Source organism: Lemur catta, chromosome 7, assembly GCF_020740605.2.
Source record: "Lemur catta isolate mLemCat1 chromosome 7, mLemCat1.pri, whole genome shotgun sequence".
Taxonomy (NCBI): domain Eukaryota; kingdom Metazoa; phylum Chordata; class Mammalia; order Primates; family Lemuridae; genus Lemur; species Lemur catta.
In genome coordinates, this window is record NC_059134.1 from 82046844 (window position 1) to 82070243 (window position 23400).

The 23400-nt window shown below is 32.9% G+C and overlaps 1 protein-coding gene across 10 annotated transcripts in view; it reads right to left on the reverse strand.

The window, feature by feature from the left end:
• IMMP1L (inner mitochondrial membrane peptidase subunit 1) overlaps positions 1-23400 on the reverse strand; it is a 66996-nt gene that overhangs the window by 24269 nt on the left and 19327 nt on the right. For 3 of the 10 annotated variants that reach the window (XM_045557724.1, XM_045557719.1, XM_045557725.1), the window contains exons 2-4: positions 19318-19429; positions 3940-4007; positions 2694-2799 (exon numbers count right to left, since the gene is read on the reverse strand). The exons of 2 other annotated variants lie outside the window; for them this stretch is intronic. The gene's annotated coding sequence lies outside the window, so the exon portion shown is untranslated. Of the gene's footprint in view, positions 1-2693; positions 2800-3939; positions 4008-7408; positions 7665-19317; positions 19430-23400 lie in introns of all 10 variants that reach the window. 5 more of the 10 variants (XM_045557722.1, XM_045557721.1, XM_045557728.1 and 2 more) reach the window with 5 other exon arrangements.

The window sequence follows — 23400 nt, forward strand, 5'->3', positions numbered from 1 at the left end:
TGATGAAAGAAAGTGAAGAGAACACAAAAAATGGAAAGACAGCCCAGCTCATGGGTTGGAAGAAATAATATTGTTAAAATGACCACAATACCCAAAGTGATCTATTGATTCAGTGTAATCCCTATAAAAATGCCAATGACAACCTTCACAGAAATAGAAAACTCAATCCTAAAATTCATATGGAACCACAAAAGACCTTGAATAGCCCAAGCAATACTGAGCAAAATGGGCAAAGCTGGAGGTATTACACTACCTGACTTCAAAATATATTAATACTATAATACAACACTATAGTAACAAAATCAGCGTAGTACTGGCATAAAAACAGACACATAGACCAGTGGAACAGAATAGAGAACCCAGAAATAAATCATGTGTTTACACCCAACTAACTTTTGACAAAGGCACCAGGAACATACATTGGAGAAAAGACTCTCTTCGATAAATGGTGCTGGAAAAATTGGATATCCATATGCAGAATAATGAAACTAGTTCCCTATCTCTCACCAGAGAAAGGGAAATAGAGATAGAGGAGATAACTAAACATTAAAGTAAAAAAGGCAAGAGGAAGACTTCAATGCTAACTGTGACACAGTAGCTTATACCAGGCTAACCTTCTTGGTGAAAACAACTACATAATCTGGATAAAATACACAAAATAGCTATTTAAAGGTTATCAGGCACCAATGTAGGGAGGCCTTGAGGAGTGAGGATCTATGAGAGAAGAACATAACGTGAGCTCCACATTCACCTGGACTTTTCCATTAGGGCATTGGCCAATTCACAGCACAAGAAACAAGAGTTTTAGTAGAAAGTGGCAGTCCCATTTGGCTGAGACAGAAGTTGGAATTATTGGCTGTCAAAGCAGATAGAATCTGAGGGTCAAACTGTAGAAAGGACGAAACCTTTTAGGATGCTAGTCAACTCCAAATACCTGAACAGTATTAGAATTCCAGAAGTTCATTAGAAAGCAGCAGATAAAAGGCTAAAGATCTGGGTTGCAGCAATGTCAGCAACCAAAGAAAACCACACAACGTTAGGGATAGAGAGATTAAACTTCAAGACCTTCCAAGGTTGGCCATGTTAGGACTACAACAAAGTTACCGCCTAGGAGTGAAGGCAAAGCTGAAATAAATCAGGCTTAACAAAGAATAAGACCAACCCTTGACAGGATTCAACTAACCTGTTCATACTGCTGGGGAAAAACACCAGAAAACAAAATCCCTTAATTTTCATAGGAAGAATACATTTTAGAACTTCCACAATATTTTTATTACCTCAGAGGAAAGGCTTTTTTTGAAATCTGAGATATTATTCACATACCATAAAATTTACCTTTTGGAAGTGTACAATTAAGTGGGTTTTCGTATATTCAAAAGATTGTGCAACCATCATCATTATCTAATTCCAGAACATTTTTATCACCTCAAAAAGAAACCCTATACCCATTAGCAGTCACTCTCCATTCCCCCCTCCACTTCCTTCTAGCTCCTGACAACCACGTCTTTATGGATTTGCCTATCCTGGACATTTCATATAAATGAAATCATATAATATGTGGTGTTTTGTGATTCTTTCACTTAGCATCATGTTTTCAAGGTTCATCCATAATGTATCACGTATCAGAATATCATTCCTTTTTATGGCTGAATAATATTCCAATGCACACATATACCACTTTAGTTTATTAATTCATGAGTTAACAGACATTTAGGTTATTTTCACTGTCAGCTATTATAAAAAATACTACTATGAACATTTGTGTACAGGTTTTGTGTGGATATATGTTTCACTTCTCTTGGATATAAACCTAGGAATGGAATTACTAGGTCATGTGGTTAATAATCTGTATAACTTTTCAGTAACTGCCAAACTGTTTTCTAAAATGGCTGCACCAATGTATATGGTCTCCAATTTACGCATATCCTCACCAACATTTATTATTGTCCATATTTTGATTATAGCCATCCTAATAAGTATGAAGTACTATCTTATTGTGGCTTTGATTTATTTTTACATTCCCTTAATAACAAAAGATGTTAAGCATCTTTTTCATGTGCTTATTGATCATTTGTATATCCTCTTTGAAAGATGTTTATTCAAATACTTTTCCAATTTTAAAAATGCATCATTATAATCTTTAATTTAACTCAATCAAAGATTATAAGCATTTAAAATAGTAGCAATGACTACATTCAATCAGAGCAGAATGAAATGACTGAAAACTAAGAGGAAAAATACACAACAGAAAGAACAACAGGTGATTCAGATATTCAAGTTAACATATGAAGTTTTAAAAATAACATTTAATATCACATGTTAATAAGTTAACATGTTAATAAAATATGATTAACATTCAAAAACAGGGAGGAAAAGATAAAGTTCAGCAGGGACCTAAAATCTATCAAAAAAATCAAATGAAAATTACACATAACACAATACTACAGGATAAAATACAATAACTAGAATTGAAAATTCATTATGTAGATTTACTAGCAGATTCAGCCTACTAAGCTCAGCCTAACAGAAGACAATTGAACTGAAATGCAAGTTGGGAGAATGCAATCAGATTGCCACACAAAGAGGAAAACAGGCAGACAATACACGAAACAAGCATAATCAGAGACCTAAAGGAAAGGAAAAGAAAATAGGACAGAAGCAATATTTTAAAGAAATACTAGTGGAAAACTTACCAAACTGATAAAAGACATTATCTCATTAATTCAAGAAATTCCACAAACCCTGAACAGGATAAATATAAAACAAACAAATACATCCAGGCACAGTAGAGTCAAACAGCTGAAAAAGATAATAACAAAAGTTTAAAATTCGTCAGAAACAAAGGTTAACTTATTTTCAAAGAAACAATTTTGTCTGTTCAACAGAATGGAATGGCTACTTTTTTATAAGAAATAATGCAAACCAGAAGAAAATGAAATGGCATCTTTAAAGCGCTAAAAATCACCAATCTATATATAATTCTATACCCGATGAAAACATACCTCAAAAGCTAAAGCAAAAATAAAAACACTTTCAGAAAACAAGTTTTGAGAAAATTTTTGCCAGCTTACATACTAAAGGGAGTAATTTAGGCAAAACCAAAATGATAACAGAGAGAATTAGGCAGGTATTGTTCCAATCACTTTACATGTGTTAACTCACTTAACCCTTACAACTCTATGAGAACTTAGGTATTTTATTTTACAGATAAAGAAAGGGGCAGAGAGGTTAAAAAACTATTCAAAATCCCACAGTTTATAAGAGGCAGAGCCAGAATTCAAAATGAGGTGGTTTGGCTCTAAAGTCTACCACTATACCATACTGCCTCTCATCACCTTAAATGAAAGAAATTTTTGGAAACAATAAAATAGGTACTGGGAGTAAAGCGTCATATGGGAAAAAGAGATTAGACTGATGTTAAAACCAGCTAAAAAGATTGAACAAAGTGAACTCTGGAAGCTGGAAAGAAATTAAAGATTCCTTCTTAGAATCCAATTCTAAGATCCTGATTTGGATCCAACCACTGAAGAAGACTTAGAGTAATTTCAGAATACCCAAAGCCACAAAGAAAATGTCCACCTGATTGTTCAGGTCTGAAATTCCTCTGAAAAGAAGAGGAAGCATTTTGTTTCAGAAATAGGAAAGAAATGCAATGTGTCAAATGTTGAGACCACCAGTTTACAGAAATTCATTCAGCCAATCAGCAAAGTAATTAATATTATAAATTTTTTTGCTCTGATAGAGGAACAGAGTTAGAGAATAAATTGGCATTTAAAGACATGTTCACATTAAGAAAAGGTGAACAAAAACAAGTAGATGGGGAAGTAGAAGACGAATCTCAACATCACAATTTTGCCACATTCACCTTCAATTGGACAAGAAAAAATAGATTTTGACATTTCTGAGAGCTTTGTGATTTTCAAATTCAAGAATACTTACACAAAATACATTTTCCCCACAGAATGATGCATACAAAGTAACTGAAAGATATATGTCCACTTCAGATCCTAAATGGAAGTTATTGTGACAAGCAGAGAAAAACAAAGACTCATTAAGACATAGATGCTGAATAGTGTACTCTGCTCAATAGCTTAATAATTCACTCTCACAGAGCAGACTCTCCATCAAAGTAATTCAAATTCCTGCCATTTCAAAATCACCTTCAGAGCTGCTCATGAATTGTTCAAATCTATAAATGTTAAATCTACTGTAAGACTTGTGCAGAAGATATTTTTTATTTTCTATAACTGCAAATTCAGAGCACTCAGATCCCTATAATCTATGAAGATTTTATTAAAACCTGTTTATTTTGTTTCATTCCCAGAGGAAATGACTGTCATTACTTTAAGGTTTAAAGCAGTATTCAATCTGAGTGCAACATCAAAATAACCTGATAACCTAATATCAACCAAAATTCAAAATTCAAAATCCAAATTCCCAGGCTCCATCATAGAGCTAATGAAGGAGAATCTCTGGGAACAAGGCTGCAGAACCTGTAGTTTTAAATAACCCCCCAGGAAGGAAGCCCAGTAAAGGACTTCGTGCTGTCATTTGAGACCACTGTTGAAATACTCAACATTTTCAGAAACTGGACAAAACTTTAATGAATTTATTTTTAAACTTAATGTTACCTTTGGGATAATTCTAGAAATTTTTATCAAATGAACTTTATAATGCTAATATTTTGATGTATTTCATTAATCCAATGTTATTTTCTGAAATTCACTTTCACTTTATATTTATAAAGAATAAATAGTTGACATGTTTAATATAATCAAACAGCACTTCCCAAACAGTGAAATACCAAAACCAAACCCATTCATCTACCAATAATTTCCCAACTGCTATATGATTTATTTCAGAACAATACAGCAGTTTAATAAGCAATAGTGGAAGGATATTAATTCAAATGGAAGAAATATCACCTAGCATTATCATAGGCTAGCTGTCACTATGCCAGTCTACAGTTCATGCATGGCTCTTTAGAGAGAGAATAAGTTTCATAAATCATCAAAAAAGAAAAAAAGTTTATCATCTCTTAAATAACCAAGAATTCCTGGCCAGGTGTGGAGGCTCACGCCTGTAATCCTAACACTCCGGGAGGCCAAGGTGGGAGGATCTCTTGAGCTCAGTTCGAGACCAGCCTGAGCAAGAGTGAGACCCCATCCCTACTGAAAAAAAAAAAAAAAAAAAAAATAGAAAAAGCCAGGCACGGTGGCTTGCACCTGCAGTCCCAGCTAGCTACTCGGGAGGCTGAGGCAGGAGGATTGCTTGAGCTCAGGAGTTTCAGCTTGCTGTGAGCTAGGCTGACGCTGCGCCACTCTAGCCCGGGCAACAGAGTGAGACTCTGTCTCAAAAAAAAAAAGAAAAAAAGAATTCCTTTGATTCCCATCCTGCTCTTTTGTTACACCTGACTTACCATTCTTCAAAAAAAATTTCTTCTCATTTCTCTCATCCCATATCCCATTCTCTTATTTCCAAAAGACTTCCCTTAACTGTTACTGACATGATTATGTGTCACCTGTGCTGCCAATTAAATTAGTATCTAGCTTTTTAAGATGAGCCACATTTCTTATAAGTTATCAACAAGGTATTAAATTCAAATAACCTATATCTATATGAAACGAATGTATATCATTGAGAAGACCTTATATGTTTATGTTGAATTTACTTATGAGTTTATTTGGTACTTTCCAAAGGAAATACTCACCCCTAATCAAATAAGCATGATGCTTAGGATGAAGAAGGAAAAAATACTCTCAAGAGCTATTCAAATAAATAACTCAATAAAAAATAGAAAAGTAAATACTGAACAGATTTAATAAAAGCTTACAAATTTTATTTTGATCAGAAAGCTACTTAAAAATATATATATATAATATTATTAACTACCACAAAACATTTTTCTGAAATAATAAGCAACCTGGCAAAATAATCTGAAATTAAAAATATTTTAGTCCATTTATTTCATGGATAGCTCTTTTCGTAAGATAGCAGAATTTTAAATAACCAATTTTTCAGATAGCAAAAATACAAATAGAAGGCTAAAGAAGTCCTTTGTAAATTAATGCAGTTCAGTAGAAATATTGTTATGATTTCTCATTCATTCATTTTAAATGGGGCAAAAATGAAGAAACATATCTTGGAATACAATAGCTTGGAATCAATTACAGGAAATATAACAAGAATAACAAATTTATGCAATCCAAGGGGCAGGATTATGAATGAATAAATAAATAAAAAATAACAAGTTTTCTAGGAAGATTTGACAAAAGAACTCTGTATAATTTATTATATTTGCTGATTTTTCTAATAAAGACCTTATATAGAGAAGAATAAAAGGAACTACATGGAAACAGAGGCTATAAGTACATTAATATACCACGTATAAAATGGATGATTATAATTATTCTTATAATTTCAAGAAAATACTTTGGTCTCCTATATGTAGTTAAAATTTTAAAGTTTAAAAACATTTAGACTGAGGTTTCACACTTTATTTTTTAAAATATAAAGCTACTAAAAAAAAAACTAAGATAAAAATCAAGTTCTATGAATAAATATTTTAAAATTAAGTACTCTAGGATCATAACACTGACAACACTAATTATCTTTTCTAGTCTTGGCAGTTATGTTGCATACTGTTTGGGTGACTGATGGGATAATTTCACTTCATTTTCTCTCAGTTTATTCTGGATCGTGTTAGAGAAAAATATTAAAATAATTAACACCTCTAAATAAAGTACTTGATAAAGGTTTTAGTTGGGATAAAAATGCTAAAAAAACCCAATTAACTAATGTATTGATTTTAGAGAAAATAACTAAACCCCATCCGCTAATGGAAAACTTGACTAAGAATTACTGATTTTAAAAATTAAGTCATTCATTATTGGTATTAACTGCTGTAGGATCTTTACATATTAAGCTTATACACTTTCACAAAGAGCCCTTTCAGCAGCAGGTTGAGCTAGCATTACCTTAATTATCAAAAATATGTGTCTATATATTTTTATATTATTAAATATTTTATTCACCAAAAACATTTCATCAGTAGCAACTGAAGCAGTCCTAAACAGGTAAAATATATGACAAAACAAATTATTTCAGTTCCTTACACATATAGACATTTTGATTAAATTCATAATGGCTTTATATCTAAAAGAACATAAAAGTAATTAATATTTAATCTGAAATATAAATTTTCACCAATGGCAAATACTGTATAGTCACTCAACTGGAAAAAGTATAAAAAACATCATTAATCAACTTTTCTATCTGAATGGTTTAATAAATTTTGAATCATACATAGTTTATAGTTTGTATATGTCTTACATAATTTTTAAGTCATATAGCTTAAAATAAGGCAACATATTATAACTAATAAAAAACATATTCTTTCATTGATCACCTGATTTTTAGTTGTTGTTTATAAAATTAATCACAGTTAGCAGGGTAGAAATAGCTTTGAGCTTCATGAATGACATCCAAGAGATGGGAAAGGATTAGTTCTCAGATGCTGCCAGTTATAGCGCCAGGTGGCTTTTTCTGCAGTGAAGGTGTTACCGATAATCCCATTACACTGGTACTAAATCTTGCAGACATCAAAATTATCACCAAGGTTCCTTTTCATCCCATCCTTTCCAAATGACTGGAAGTCGCTTCACCTGAAAGAAGTCAAATCCACATGCAGCTGCTGTTTTAGCAGGCAGCAAACTCCCTGAGAATGCCAGTCGTGATTCAATTTTGCTGTGCTGGTGGCCCCCTATTCCCTGTCCAATAATACATCTGTTAAAAAATCCTACAGCTACAAATCAAGTTTAATCCTACCAGGGACCTCATGTTGGTCTTGTCTTCCAAAAAGGCAGCAGGTTCTGCTGTCTATCTCTGCTAGTGTCTGGGGAATACCCTTTAAATCCCAGCCCTACTTAGAAGAATAAGCTAAGGATCACAAAACATGACCTCAAAAACCCTGATATGACTATATTCTGACCCAGAGGCATTCATTCTAGGTGAAGATTAGAACTTTGCATAATAAGATTACACAGCAAGTGAATGATATCAAGGGACTATCCATATGCAGCCGCCTGGTTTTGTATAGACAGCCTGTGCTCTGCAATATGCAGTGCAGACTGAAAAAGAGCTTGGTCTTTCTAGCTGAAATAAAATAGATTCACATAAATTAGTTGGCCATTTCCAGATTCCTAAATCCCCTATTACATCTTTTATTGACAGCTCCTGTGAGGATAGCACAAATGTTATTCCTTTTTATTCTGTGCTTCTATAACAATCATGCTCTGTAATTGAAATGTACATAGATTATGTCTAGAAATTAACATCTTGTTTGCTGTAATCTTGGATTACAATTGACTGTGTACATAATAAAATTAGGAAATCAATGGACAGATTTATCATCTCCAAGAACCTAGAGGTATTGTTTAAAGAATAGTTTAACATTTTCTGCCAACACTTTAAATGCAGAAGTCACAGGGAGTAGTCAATAAAAATTTAAGTAAGTCAAAGAATACAACAGGTATTCACTAATAACTCCAGGAAATTAGATTACATAAAAATTAGGTCATATCCCTCAAATTTAGAAAATGTGAAAAATTCAGAGATCGATTTTTTCTAAATCATACTTGAGCAAGAAGGTTAATTATATCTGGCTTTCATTTTATAAGACAGGAACACCTGCTGTATTTTATATAAATCTTCTTGATCATTTTATAACTATAAAATATTTGAATCAATGCAAATCAACTGTAATTCAAGGTTTTATAATTCCTAACTATATGTTTTAAAAACATTTATCAGTGAAGTAATCTATCCTCATATTTGAATGTATACAGAACATTTTAAATGTATAGAATCCTAAAGAAATTTAGAAAACAGTATTTTATGATCAGCTTTTTTCCTCTCATAAAGTTTACAGCTATACTAACTCTAAGCAAACATATGAAAAGAGAGATTCATATACATTTACACAAACACTTGTCCAGAAAAACTCTAAGGATGTGAAGAGAAGAAATTCTCAGCTTTATTTAAAAAAAAAAAAGGATTAAGACTTTCCACGGGATTCTGGCAAAACTAAGCTTCTCAGTGTATTTGAGATATGGCTATTTGACAAGTTTGATTTGCCCACAATTTTTGAGGAACATTATATTACATTAGTCATTATCTCCTCATTCTCACAATATCCTTAAGCATATAATATCAGATAGATACTCAGAAGTCAGGTGACACAATTCTGATTTTATGTATTGAACAGACAGATGTATACTAATAGTACCAGAGGTAGAGCTATAAAAAACACTGTATGTAATTTCAATTGCATAGCATATGAATGTTATTCTTTGGTTACCTTGACTAGGATACTATAAAAAACAATGAGGAATGCAAAACATACATATTTTTGTTATGATTGTGCAATACTCTAGAGCTACACTGTCCAATAAGGTAGGCACTAGCCCCATGCGGCTACTAAGCACTTGAAATATGACTAGTGCAAATTGAGATGTACTATAAGTATAAAATACACATTGGACTTTGAATACCCTTCTTTTAAGAAAGGGAAAGTAAACTATTTTAATTTTTATTTTATATTAATTTTTATATTTTTATATGTTTTATACGTGCTGAAAGATAATATTTTGGATATAGTCGGTTAAATAAATACATATGTGATTCACACTATATTCCTATTAGCACCACTTTAGCAGGTCATACATTTTTCAATAATATATTCCTAAGCTAAATGAAACTGTGCAACTAATAAAAATATTGAAGCAGAGGGTTAATGACAGAAGGATAAACATTCCAGTGTTAGATAAGCTTAGTAAAGAAAGTACAAAATCCTGTCATTTTAGCCTCTATTTCATATTTCTAGTTTAAGGATAGTGGTGGGAGAAGACAGACCTGCCAAATTTTTGACCATCATCTACCAAAACAGAATGATATGATACATATTAAGTAGTTACAAAATGCTTTAGTCCAGTAAATATTAGCTTTTAAAAAGAATCATCTCTTTAGTAACTTTAGAAAAGACTAGTGAGGTCTGTGTCTTACCCTGTCATTGAGCTCAATAGATGGCAACTTCAAACATGTTTGGATCTAGAAAGGGCCATGATTTTTTTCTATGGTGCTATATAATTGTTTATATTCAAACTTTTAAAATACATTTAAGTAATAACTAGAAATTGGAAGCATTTAGTATATTTCAGAATGTTAGCAAACTTAAAAAAATCAATATTATAAATTATTAGTAAGCTGCTTATCCATTTTTCTTTTCATCACATTGATCAATGAAGTTTTTTAAAAAATCCTTCAACAAAAAGGGTTTTATAGAAATAAGTAAAACTGAAAATAATTTAAGAAATATAATGATTCATTTAGAATGACCACAGACAGCTGATATTATACAGTTAAAATACAAAGTTATCTTTGTCACATATTGGAATATGATTTTAATATAAACAAAAGTACTTAAGGTATTAACTCATTTAAAAGTTCCTTTTGCATAATTATTTGTTTATAATATTTATCTATACACTAAAGATGAAATATGAGTATCAATAAATTAGATTAATAAAACAAATCAATTTTATGACCTAATCATACCACTTTTTGCTAGCCTGTTAAAATTATATAGGTTTATTCCTTTTCTGATTACAAGAATCACACATTGACATACACACACACACACACACACACACCAAAATAATAACAAAAAAACTTTCTAACCATCAATAGATGAGTGCAATGATATTCAGTCTGAGTTAATCTCCAGACATCCAAATTCATGAATAAAAATTCATCAGTTTTAAATACACTGAGCCTATTAAGCAAGAACAAAAGCATATGCACAAAAGAGCTTTTAATATATTTCAAAGCCCACAAGAGCCATGGTCTCATTAAAATTATAAATTACACAAACATGGAATGAAGATTCAAACTGCAGTGCAGCTAAGCAGATTACAGAAAACCCCGCGTTCCATATGATAACACACCATGGCCCTCCCAGATGGGGGCTTGGAACAAAAAGGCCATCACCACAGCTAGGGAAAACCTCCTTGTGATCTCTGGTTTCTGTTCAGCAGATGACAGCCAAATAATATGTTGATTATTCTGTTTGTGCTGCTAAGCTTGTAAGATGGAATAAAAGCGATATGATCTATTGTGAACCCAATGCTAATGTGTTGCTCCACTCATAAATAATATACTGAATTTATTTTGAAACTATCTTTTATCTGAATTTCAGTTTTTAAATGCATGAATTAAAATAAAAGCCAGGATAAAATATTTAATTTGATGCTTTAAACTAAAAAATGTAGTTGACAAGTGAAAAATATCTAAATGCTTAGTGAAGAGTCATGTACAATCACCTTTCTTTAATTTCAGCACTGTGTTCAGACAAAATACATTTTAAAATAGGCAATTATTCTCATTATGAAATATAAATATAAAATTAAGTAATACAATAATCATGAAGTTAATAATATACATTATTGACAACATAAAAAAAAATATCAGGGTATACAGAAACACTTTTCTACAATATAAATAAAAGCCCATAATCAGAACATATAGTGAAAATATTTCTGAACAATAAAAAGCATAATTGAAGGCTTCATAAGTGTTCATAACTTGCATATAAATGGATAACTACAAGAAATCCTACTGAAAATAATATTTTAAAAGTTTATAAAAATAATTTCAAATAGCTAGCATTTTACATTGCTCTGGTGACAAAAGTTAAAACTTAATTTTTCCCTCAAGTGAAGAAAATGTTTACTTAATATCCTAAGCTTTAACAGAGTAAATTATGCCAGAATGAGGTAACTGGGATTGTGTCTGTGAATACTTTGCAAAATTTTGTATTTCCTGAATAAACATATTTATGAACACTACTATCCATAAAAATGTTAAATAATTTATTTTGTCACCCCAGAAATTCCTCTCTGAATACTCTAGTAGACTCTCCTCAAAGGCAAACAAATAAAGCAGTACATTAAAGCTGCACATAAAGTAAACATTGATAAACACACTGTTTCCTTAAGAGGGTATTTTATAGAAAGAATATAATCATGGTCACCTAAGTTCACCTAAGTTCACCTCCATTTTCTCTGTCTCCATATACAGATTCTTGAGTCCAAAAAGCACTGCATAATTGCCTAACATAAGAATTGCAGGCTAATATTATAAATCCAAGAGATAAAACGAAAACACTTTTAGAGAAAAACTTAGAAGATAAAGTATCCTTGAAGCAGACAAACATTTTTTAAACAAGGAGTAAAAAACACTAAACATAAATGATAAACCAAACTACTTTAAAATCATAAACTTTTGTTAATCAAAAGCACTATTAAGAGAGTGAAAACGGAAATGTCAGAGTGGGAGAAATAGTTTTAATACCTGTGTTCAACGAAGGACTCATGTTCTGTATATATTAAAAAAACCCTACAAGTCAAAGAAAATAACAATCTAATAGAAAAGTGGGCAAAAGAGGGGAACAGGCACTTCACAAAAGAGAATAACCAAATAGCCAATATACATATGAAAAGGTACTCAACTTCATTAATCATCAGGGAATGACAATGTAAAACCATAATGGATTATCACTAGAATAGGAAAAATGAAAAAAAAAAAAAAACTGAGTAGTGGCAAACACATGGAGCAACTAGAACTCTCACATACTATAAATGTAACCTGGCACAACAATTTTAGAAAACTGGCAGTATTGATTAAAGCTGGACATATATATATTAATACACATGATCCAGTAATTTTTCTCCTGGACATATCACCAAAAGAAACATGTACTTACATTATTCAAGAGATATGTACTAGAAAGTTGATAATAGCATTATACAGAAACCATCCAAATGTCCACTAGTAAAATGGATAAACAGTAATTGTGATATATAATCACAACTACCTGAAGCAATGAGAAAGAACAAAATACATGCAACATGTAGTTACGTGCAACAATGTGGATGAATCTTAAGACAAATTGTTGAACAAAAAAAATCAGACAAAAAATTATACTGTATAATTCTGTATATAAAATACAAAAACAAGCAAAACTAATCTCTTATTAAAAGTCAGGGTAGTGGTTATCCTTGGGGAGGGGAAATAGTGGCTGGAAGGGAGCATGAAGGTATCTTCTGGAGTACTGATAACGTTCTTTTTCTTTATCTGGGTGCTGGTTACATGGATGTTTTGGTTTATGAAAAACTCATTAAGCCATCTACTTACACAATTTGTGCCTTTTCTGTATCTGTAGCTTTCTTTAGAAAAGGCAGTTTTACACACAAATACACAGATATACAAAGGTAGTCAAAATCCTTGTCATAAGAACTTTAGGAACAACTAAGATGTGTAACTGAGAGTTCTTATAATATCTATTTGAGTAATCACATTCTCAACTCTACAGCTAAGTTCTTGGACTCTTATAAATGGAGAACAGTCATTTACCCTATTATCTCCCCCTGCCTCCAATCATATTTTCAGGGATATCTAGTCTTTGTGCTGAGAACAACTGCTGCTACTATTCTAACAGAGTTTTTAAAACAATCGCAGGACTGAAAATTTGCTTTTATGTGGAAAACTAAAGTAGTACAGAAGATACGACCGTATAAAGAGTAGGTGCTTGCCATTTTCTCCCTTGCCCCAAAATTTTATAAGCTTTTGTTTATTAATCATGAAAGCTTATTACATAATAGATATTCCTTAAAAAGTTTCATTTTATTTTTTCAATGAAGTTAAAGAAAAATTACTCTTTAATATGAATATCACACAAATTAAATGAAACTTCATGATAATCTGATAATGAACTAAACTATACATCTCCTATCTCCCACTTAAATATTTTCCCTTATTTCTATACTGGAATCAATATATGATTTTACAATACATTTTTTCTCATATTGAAAAGATGCTGTAAGAATCTTAAGATGCTTATTTAAAGAAATAAGCTAAGAAAGATGATATACTGCTTATTATCTGCCATGCTCTAGGGATAAAAGAATAAAAATGACTAATTGTACGGTACAAATAGCAGGTTTACCCCTTTTACTCTCAGCTGGTTCACAAATAAAACAAAATTGTTCTTAACTAGTAACATATTTACATACTCAAAAGTTAAAACTAATCTAAAAGATATACAGTAAAAAGTCCCACCTACCCTGCTTTCCTCCCCACCCTCACACAGGATTTAGATTTTGTATACCCTTCCAGATTTTATCCATGTAAATATTAATATTAGCAAATATGAATATGTAATTTTATTCTCCTCTCTCTTTATTCTTCTCTCCCTTTACACAAAAAGTAGTTTACTGTACATACTACTTTGAATGCTTTTTCCAAATAACGTATGTGGGGAAAACTTTCCAAATCTGCATATAGAAAACATCTTTTTTTTTAACAGCTGTAGAGTATTTCACTGTATAGATATGTGCACTTCATTCAACCAGCACCCTACTGATAGACATTAAGGGCTTTCCAATCTCATGCTACCACAAACAAAGCTACAATGAAAATTCCTATGAACGTTATTTTGTAAGTAAGTAAGAATTTCTGTAATAAATTCCCAGAATCGGTATTGTGACAACAGGTAAATGCATTGGTCTTTTTCTAGAAATTGAAAATTGGCCTTCCGTGGAGTTTCATCATTTTCACTTCCACCACACAAGCATCTCAAATTTATTCCTGAAAATGCTATTCCTCTTTTTGAGCCTCTAAAAAACTTTGTCCATAAGGCAATTTTCAACGATGTGCTCACTGCAATAAACTACATGAAGCTCTTGTTTACTTTTTCCCAAATGCAAATGTAAAATTTGTTGCCTTAAAACTTGACTTGGTAAGCTTAAAAGCAAATAAACTTTCAAATTAAAAAAACTCATCAACACGGTAAATCCTCATATTGATTACTAAATGTGCTGCAATAGCAACTATTTGTCTTCCCAATATCTTCTGTGATCTAAAGACAAATATATTCTCAACTCCAATATTTTTTTAATTCACATTTAATAGTTTATAATTGGGTAAGCAGGCAAATGCACTTTACTTTTGCCTTTTTATTTATTTATTTATTTTGAAACAAGGCCTCATTCTGTTGCCTGGGCTAGAGTGCAGTGCCATCATCATAGCTCACTGCAATCTCAAACTCCAGAGCTCCAGTGATCTTCCTGCCTCAGCTTCTAGAGTAGCTGGGACTACAGGAATACGCCACCATGCCCAGCTAATTTTTCTATTTTTTTTTACAGACAGGGTCTCACTATGTTGCCCAGGCTGGTCTCAAACTCCTGGCCTCAAGCAATCCTCCTGCCTCAGCCTCCCAAAGCACTAGGATTACAGGCATGAGCTACATCACATGGTTGCAATTCACTTTTAAATGAATGTTTTTCCTGAAACACTTAAATGTTTTCATGAAATCATGAAACATAGGTAATTTGTGTTACTTCTACAAAACTTTTCTTTAAAAGCTATAATTTCAAAGGTGATTTAATCTTTACCTAATATACTATTTTTATTCCAGTGCCCATCCTATCAAATATTTAATAATTAGAAAACAAACACTTAAGTCCACTGTACTTCCTATTTGAAGGAATCCTTTAGTAAATCCAGTTTCAATATGACTATAACTGTTTTGTTAGAAAACATGTAAATGATCATTTTTATTCCCCAAATAAGGATACATTCGTATATATACAATCTGTATTGTATTTTTGTCATACAGAAATCAGTTGTGAGAAGATCTGAATACCCTGAAACAAAGTGGCTAGACTAGTTACTGACACCAAAGTAAAATTTCAAAAGCTGCCACATATTCTATGCCCCTATAGTCAGCAGATGGGGCAAAACCATACTTAAGATCTCAGTTAGTAATATATAATGTTAGGCAAATGCTTTGGTTTTAAAGATGTGGTAACAGAATGCACTGACAAAAGGCAAGAATTACCTAAGAAAGATAAAATAAAACAAATAAGAAACAAATTACAGTAGTTCTAAGGACATAAAAGCTCATCAGGCTAGGATAATTTAAGAGAAAACAGCTCAACATAGAATAACAATTCTGAAGAAATCACTTCACTTCCGTAAAATGATTCATGTTCACGAAAAATGGCAATTCTGAGCCATTAAAAAAAAAAAAAAAAAACCTGGGCCAGGCATGGTGGCTCGTGCCTGTAATCCTAGCACTCTGGGAGGCCCAAGTGGGAGGATCCCTTGAGGTCAGGAGTTTGAGATCAGCTTGAGCAAGAGCAGAGACCCTGTCTCTACCAAAAATAGAAAAAATTAGCCAGGAGTGGTGGCATGTGCTTTTAGTGCCTATACTCAGGAGGCTGAGGCAGGAGGATTGCTTAAGCCCAGGAGTTTGAGGCTGCAGTGAGCTATTAATATGATGATGCCACTGCACTCTAGCCTGGGAGACAGAGTAAGACTCTGTCTCAAAAAAAAAAAAAAAAAAAAAAAAAACCTACAATTTATTCTGTTTAAGAGAAGAGAGATGTAAATTTTTCCAGTGAATGAGGAAGTTCTCAAATTAAAATTTCTCACTTTAAAATTAGAAAATACTATGGCTGCTTTTTGAAAGATGAGCTGCGATAACGTACAATAACACTTTGGGGGCTTTAAATAAATAATTTCCTATGCTAAACCAGTTCCTGGTTAATAGCCAAAAGAATATATGTTAATTTCTGAAAGCTATTCAGGCAAATTTCCACTTAAATGATTGGAAACGCCCAAGAAAATGTCCTGATTTCACTTTGTTTACTTTAAGTTGTGACTGCCAAGTAGACAGGTTGGTCTGGTTTCTAGCTCCGACTTGCTAAATGACCTTGTTCAAGTGACTCAATCTCTTTAGCCAGCCTTAGTTTCTTCATCAGCAAATTGAAGGAGTTACAGAAAACATGACATGTTAGTGAACAGAATATGTGTGTTAATAAAGTGAAACAAAGAGTTACTTCATTAGGTCTTCTATCTACATCTATATTTAGATTGATGCATATGTATTCTGTATTTAACACATTAACTGCCATGTGAGTTGTACTTACGCACCCTAGTTTTGAGCCCTGGGGCCTTGTGAAGCATATGTAACTCATACTTCTCTTTACCTTGGGAGCCACGTGAACTATTTTTCAAGTTGCACATAACTCATGCACAGAAAATAAAAGATAACAAATTTTTCATTAAATGAGAAAGGATTGTTTGTTTTTGAAGTTTTTATTCTATTTTCGTAATAAAACACTGTGTGTGGCCCCAAGGAAAACATTTTTTTATCTACTGTGGCAGTCAATGTGTTAAACCTGTGGTACCCAACCCCCAGGCTGCGACCCAGTACTGGTCAGTGGCCTGTTAGGAAAACAGGGCCCTGCAATACTGCCTGAGCTCTGCCTCCGCTCTGCCCCACCTCCCCCCCACCCCGCCACCACCTGTCCCCAACCACTTCCCCGGCTGCCATCCTCCCCGTTCTGGTCCTTGGAAAAATTTTCTTCCATGAAATCCATCCCTGGTGCCCAAAAGGTTGGGGACCACTATGTTAAACTATCTCAAACTATATGTCACTTTACTCTGTATTTAAGGCCTACAGGAAAAGAAATTATAATCACTTCAGAATCTTTTCCAACATGTAATATTTGGTACTGTCAAGATATAACAAATTTCTCATGTAGTCATTTAAAATACCACTATAATCAATTACCTTGATATTAAATATTTTCTAACCTAAAAATAAATTACTTGACACCTGATAGATTTAAAAAAACACATGATATATAACCAGGATATTTGTAAAAAAACATTCATAGCAATGTCGTATATCATAACCAAATACCAGAAACAGGCCAACCATCCACTAATGGTAGAATAGATTAATAAAATTCTGCCATATTTATTTCAAAGGAATAATATATAATGATGAAAACAAATGAAATAAAACTGTATGAAACTGCATGGACACTCAACATAATGTTGAATAAAGGAGGAAAGAATACACATGGTTAACAATACATATGAAAGTGACAAAATTAAATAGAGAATAATGCTCTGTGGTTACATGGATGTTTGTATTTAATATGTAATTATTGATTGTATTATACATTTATGTTTCTATGTCATGTTACATTTTACAACAAAAAATTATATATTTTCTGAAGTAATACTAATATATTTTTTATAGAGAAGGAAGACAGGATTCCTCTTTTTGCTAACAATTTTATTTTCTTGGCCTACATTTCATATGTTTTATGTAATATTTTAATAATAAAGAAATAAGTTAGTATGCCTAATTGCCCACAATCCTAATTAAGTGTGGATTTCACAGGCTTTCCCAATGGCTACAAAACCAAAAACCAAAAACAACCGGCCTTTAAAAAGTATTGGATCAGTTATCCTGCTAGATCCCTGCTTAGCCACTCAGTGTTGTTTCTGTCACTTTTTTTTCTTTTCAAGAAAATGTATGCTCACTTAAAAAACTTCCAAATGATACCCAGGTAATAATTTTTTATGCATGCAACATTCTAAAAATTAGAATATTTTAGCTCAAAGGCAGGAAGAAACACACTTTTAACTCTCACACATTTTAAAACAATTCTGGAAGTACCTGTGTACACATACAATGTGAGAAACCATGATAGATAAGGTCACAGACACCACAGTTGAAGTCCACCCAGTATCACTCTGTTTAAGTATGATTCACAGTGCATACTAAAAAAAATGATAGCTGGATTATAGGATAGATACACAAAACAAGTCACATTTAAAGTCCACTGTATAAAATGTAACATAGGGTGATTCGTTCAAAATATATCCAACAATGTCTCATGTAATTATACTAGAGTGGTTTTAAATATTTCCTTTGGAAAAACCAAACTATAGGGAATTGAAATTATTATAAAAGATATAATAATAAGAGTAAACTGACTCACAGTACAAAATACACATACACAATTTAGGAAATCCCAAGAGGTCTACCACCTACAATTATCCTTCAAAATATGTTTGTTATAACATTTAGATGCCACTAAATAGGAATTAGAAAATGAAATTTAGAAGCAAGACTTTCATCAGGCTCCAGATAGCAACATGATGGCAATGGTATAGCAGCATTATGGTAATAGTTGCTTTTGTTGCCTACTGTTGGTTTTTTGTGAGTACAGCCAGGGATTCCCCTCAGCAGGTCCAGCTAACCAGTTATTTGCCCATGTATTAAGTGCCAACTTTAGAAATTGCACTGTGTCCACCAGGGAGCAGCATTGCAACAGTCATAGGACTTAACATGAACATGAAACGGACAGAAGAAAAAGGAGGAAAAAGCCCACTTACCATAGGTCTGTTCTATAATACATTCAATTTTTAGGGAAGTTGCAGGGCTTCAAGAAAAAAAATCTAAAGCATGTCTCAAAGCATATGTGGGTGATCCATGATTTCAGGATTCCTAAAGCAGGAAATCAAAATTATATTAGGTGAAGGCTTTTCTCACCCATCTTGAGTTGAATCACTATATAATATGACTAAATGTCTCTCAGTTGTAAAGATTCATTTTCCTTTTAGTGGGTCAATAGGATTTCAAATTCAGATATTCAATGACACTTTGGATACAATGATCTAAAAAACTTGAGCATATTAAAGTCCTTTATCCACTGGAGGATTTAAGTAGAAGAAAGTAATTGGGTTATAATATATCAACCTAGAGAGAACTGTGGTCTAGAAATTAAAGGACTTGATAAGGCAACCATGTACAGTTCTGATACATTAAACTCTTCTACACCTTGACAATTTGCAAGCAATAGAGAGGATACAAACATTCACTTCTACAGGTCAGTTTGAATATTAAATTTAATTTTAAGAATGAAAAAGCAGTAGAAAAGTAGTTTATAATGCTGGTGTATAAGACTGATTAGTCAGATATTTACTGAATATGAGGAAAGCATACAATAGTGTAGAAAAACCTCATGACTAGTAATAATATGACAAAAGCAAAACAATATATTATGTTACTGACCTGGATGTTAAAATCTGCCTCATTCATATTCAAGTATAATTCTATGTCAGTTCTTATAACTGAGGATTAAAAATGTTTTATCACCACTTTTATTTGAAATGTTAAACAGTTTACTTTGTATGGGTTTGCATGTGACTTTTCAGTGTCTACATCAAAAACAAAATTACTGCCTTGAAGAGAATATATAAATATTTACCTTTAAACATATAATTATATATACCATATATAATATACAAAATCCCATATCAATATATTATTAATATATAAATAATATTTACCTGAAATTTAGTGAACAATATGTAAAATGATTTCTACTATTTTCTGGCAAAATTATACAAACAGCTTGACTTGAGCAAATGATATGAAGACTATGGTTACCCTCTAATAATTTGACTGAAGGTGAAGGAAATTCGTATATTAATCTTTATCCCTTTAACAGTAAGCTATTCACTGCATTATTTCTCATCTTTTGCTCTCCTTAGTCTTCCTCTTATGCTATCTCTTGCCCTTGTTTTTTAGACATTTCACTTTTCTGATAATTCCTCATTTCTGCCATCTTCCTTCTTTTGTATTAATAATACATTTCTGTATCACCCCCAATTTTCATTTTATTTGATCTCTTCCCTTTATGATACTACTTTTTTTCCTTTTCTCTGTAACAACAGTCTGCTTTCCTCCATTTAGAGGCACCATCCTTGATCTTAACAATCTCACATGACTGAAACTCAACTAAATATGCTTAAATTTGATTTCTGTTATTCATAAAAATATTTTTCCTCTGAGTTATTTAAATATTTAAAGAACTCACTAAATATTTTAGAGTTCATCTTGAAACATGCAAATATCTCAAGGAAATCTAAACTCAAGTATTCATTCTAATCAATTGGAGACCACCAATATTTCAATAAAGAGGTAATCTAGGATCTTACTACATTGGTATCAATAAATATTAAGTAACAAACTTCTTGAAGTCAATAGAACTTTAGTGCCGTATATTCACATGTGTGTGTACATGCACTTGTGTGAAATATCCCCGTTAAAAAGTAAAGGTACATTAAATAACCCCCCTACTTCTAATATATGTTATAAAGTCTAAGGAGAAAAGTGATTTTCCTAATTCAATAATCTCTAATATGAACATTAACATTAAGGGTGTTATGATGTTGTGAAATAATTTCGTAAGGAAATAATTTTTCACAGCCTTTGAAATTTTTCAAATTTGTAAACAGATTATACAAGACCATTTATAATTACCTAAAAAGAGACAGACTGTAGTGGGTTGAAAGTCTTCCTCCCTCCCACACCCACACAAATTTATTTCAACCTTGAACATCAGAAGAGACCTTGCTGGGTGCAGTGGTGCATGCCTCTAAGTCCAGCTAGTTGGGAGGCTGAGGCAGGAGGACTGCTTAAGCTTAAGAGTTTGGGACCAGCCTGGGCAAAATAGTGACACCCTATCTAAGAAGAAAGAAAAGAAGAAGGGAGGGGAGGAGAGGGGAGGAGAGGAGAGGGGAAGGGGAAGGGGAACTGAAAAGAAAAAGAAAAAGAAAAGAACATGACCTTATTTGGAAACAGGATCTTTGCAGATGTAATTAAGGTAAGACCCAACATGAGATCAAAGTAGATTAGAAAGGGCTCTAAATCCAACGAGAATGACATTAAAGACAGAAAAGCATGGACAGAGAAACAGAGAAGACAATGTGAAAATGAAGGCAGATTAGAGTTACACTGCCACAGGCCAAGGAACAATAGGAGCTAACAGAGGCTGGAAGAGGCAAGGTAGGATTCTCCCCTCAAGTCTTCAGAACAAACATGGCCCTACTTAATCTTAATTTTGGATTTTTGACCTCCAAAACTGTGAAAAAATAAATTTCTGTTGTGTTAAGCCACCAAGTTTTTGGTAATTTGTTATGGCAATTCTAGGGAACTAATACAGATTTTGGTACCAAAAAATAGGGTGCTGCTGTAATAAATATCTAAAATAAAAACAGCCTAGATTGCCTTGAGAGATTATGGTAGAAAACGAGATGTTAAGAGAATTCTGGTGAGGGCTCACAAGGAAGTAAAGAGGATGGCAGAGAAAACTTCTATCATCTTAGAGAACACACGTATCGTAATAGAATGTTGGTAGATATATGAACATTAAGGGGCTTCTGATGAGGTTTCAAAAAGGAAATGGAGAATATGATATTGGGTAGTAGAGAAAAGGAAATGCTTGCTGTAAAGTGGCAGAAAACGTGACTGAAATATGTTCTACTGTGTAAACAGTAGAGTTTACCAAGTAAAACTTGGTAAAAGATGAACTTGTATATGTAGTTGAGGAGATTTCCAGGCAAAGTGTTGAAGGTGTAGACTGGTTTCTCCTTGCCACTTATAGTAAAATGTGAGAGAAAAGAGATAAATTGAGTAAGAAACTATTAAGCAACAAATAACCAACACCTGATGATTTAGAAAATTCTCAGCCTATCTAAATTGCAAAAGATGCTAAAGCATACTCTGGAGAAGCGGCAAAGGGGTGGCTGAAAACCTTTTCTGAAGAGATTGGGTGTGTGACTAATGGACACAATCAACCATCTCAGCAGAAGCCAGGAATAGAGGTTATCCAGGAAGGATCTGTGAAGAACTCTCTTGTCTAATGGCAAGGATCTCCTTTACATACATAGGAGACCCACAAGACTTTTGAGAATGTTATACCAGCAGAAACACTGCCACCTTAGACTAAAAGAAACAGATACTAGATGAAATGAAAGTTGTTGCACTCTCAAAATTCTACAAGCAGGAAGTGAGCTAATAGAGTTGTTCAGCTGCAAACATGTGCTACTCTTCAAGGAAAAAAGAAAAATGACTCCAAGAGAAGAGCCACGGATGCAGAGGTAGAGAACAGAGAGGGTGGTGCCACAGTCCTGGCTCAAAGGGTAGGGCCATGCCTAGGAGCCTAGAGGACAGAGCATCAAATCTCAGAGAATTAATCCCAGGCCTTAAAAGCAAATGAAATTTGCCCTGCTGGATTTAGGGCCAATAGGAAGCCCTTTATTCCTTTCAATTTCTCCCAACAGGAATGGGAATGCCTGTCCCAATACTGTATTTTAGAAACAGATAATTTGCTTTCTGGTTGCACAGGTCCACAGCTGAAGTAGAATTTTGCCCCAAAATGAACCATATTCAGAATCTCAACTGTACCTATTTAGATGACTTAGATGAAGAGATTTGGCACATTTTTAGTTTATGACATTTAGATGAGATTTTGGATTTAAATTTGATGCTAGAATGGGTTATGATTTGGGGGACATTGAAATGAGGTGAATGTATTTTGTGTGTGAGATGGATGTGAATTTTAGGGGCCTAAATGGTGAACTGTAGTGGGCTAAATAGTGTACCCCCAAAATTCATATGCACCTACTTCA